Here is a 1,819-nt window from a genome sequence, read left to right on the forward strand (position 1 = left end):
TTTGTGGATTTATACCCATACATTGATATTATTTTCCAAAATAATTCCATGTAACATAAAAAAAGGGGCCAAACAATAATTATCGTATAATTATTGGGATTGCTTTTAAATGAAATTTTAAATATAGTTACAATGAGGCTTTATCTAGGGTTTAGGCAATTGTGCTTTGATTACCAAATTTAATAGCTTATGGATTCAAAGGATGAGGATAGCCCCTCCAACTTTTAAGAAATTTGTTTTGGTAGCCTTGGATGTACTTAACTTTTCTTTTTATGAGCAACTTAACCCCAAAATTTAGTCTTACATAGAAAATAATTTTTCACCTATAAAAAAGGGTTTGAATGTTGTTTATGAGATTATAGAATTCATAAATATTTTCATGGTGGGTTTTCTAGTCCCTCAAAGAAATCATATTATTTATTTTATTTTAGGAGTATGAATTTTCCTTTATAAATTCTTAGGACCTAACCCAGATAAGTGCAATATATTCTCTTACTTTCTATTAATATAACACTTTGTACATATTTCACCGATGGGTGTATATATATGAACTTTAGGTGGAAGGAGGTTTGTTCAATTTTGAATGAATGACCAAGATTTATTTTTAAAGCATTTGAACATATATCTATGGTGGAGATGGCCTGGTAAAATTGACAGGGAAAGTCAACATATAGCAGCCTACCCATATCTTGAGGTCTAACTGCCATGGTCAACATTTCATGTTGAGGTCTAACTTCCATGGTCAAACTTTATGGAACATGTGATGTCATGGTAGATTCACGTCCGTTACACTGCAGACGTCTGTTACACTACAAAGAAACTTTTGGAAGTCGCATTAGAAGGGAAAGCAACATTAAAAATATGGTGATGGAAAACAACGAGTATAAATATTTACAAAATTTAGGAGATAGATTTTAAGCATAAAACAAGGATTTTAACGATGAGATGCAATGGGATACCCTATACCATGGCGAGTTGCAAGAAACACAATAAAGAGCATGTTGTAAAATAACCCGATTCCCAAGGGAAACATATCTGAAACCCCTTTCATCTTGTGTTTAGGCGCAAGATACAAATATATCACAACATTATCGTCGACAAGCAAAATGGATGAAAACACCAAAACTAACAGAAATGTGTGCATGAGATCGAGGAATTTAACCTTGAATTTCTCAATCTCTGGTACTCCATCACTCAAATTCTCAAAATTCCACAACCCTTTGGGGGTTTCCAACCCATAGTGGAGTTTCCCATCAAAACCCTTAAAATATATTGGTGAAGGAAATGAAAAAACAAGAAAGGGTGTAGAGAACCATAAGGGCTTCTGTCATGAAAGTGATAACTTAATCATAGTGCCTGCTGTTGGAGCAAATTGGGAGCATAATATGAAATGAAAGTATGGTCCTTATGGGAAGTAGGTTTTCCAGATGGGTCATGCTCACTAATGTTTGGTTTAGTGCATTTTGAGTCAGACTTTACCTCAGTTTCTCCTCCTTTTCCTCTAATTATTGCTATGTCTCCTTCGATTCATATGATTTTTTAGCTTCTCCCAGAAGAGGTTCCTTCTCCATCTTCTCTATCTTCTCCATATTATGTCAATGTCTGCCTTTAATGTTCACTCAATAATCTATCTTTTTCCTTTGCCACTTTTTCTCTTATACACTGATATGATCTGTAGCATTCATGACCTTTCTCTGAATTATATAGATTACAGAAAAACCATGGGGTGAATGTATTGTAATTAGATTAAATGAGTCATGGAAGAACGCATTGAACATTTCACGGAAAACATATTTACATGAGAAATACATTAGAGTAT

At 33.8% G+C, this 1,819-nt stretch overlaps 1 pseudogene; it reads right to left on the reverse strand.

Moving 5' to 3' along the window:
• Positions 1–934: 934 nt before the first annotated feature.
• Positions 935–1,589, reverse strand: LOC149166971 (protein DMP3 pseudogene; annotated as a pseudogene).
• Between the last annotated feature and the right edge of the window lie 230 nt (positions 1,590–1,819).

This window comes from Pinus tabuliformis, chromosome 5_1, assembly GCF_031772625.1.
Source record: "Pinus tabuliformis cultivar Carrire ecotype Pingquan chromosome 5_1, CPIR1, whole genome shotgun sequence".
In the NCBI taxonomy this organism is placed as follows: domain Eukaryota; kingdom Viridiplantae; phylum Streptophyta; class Pinopsida; order Pinales; family Pinaceae; genus Pinus; species Pinus tabuliformis.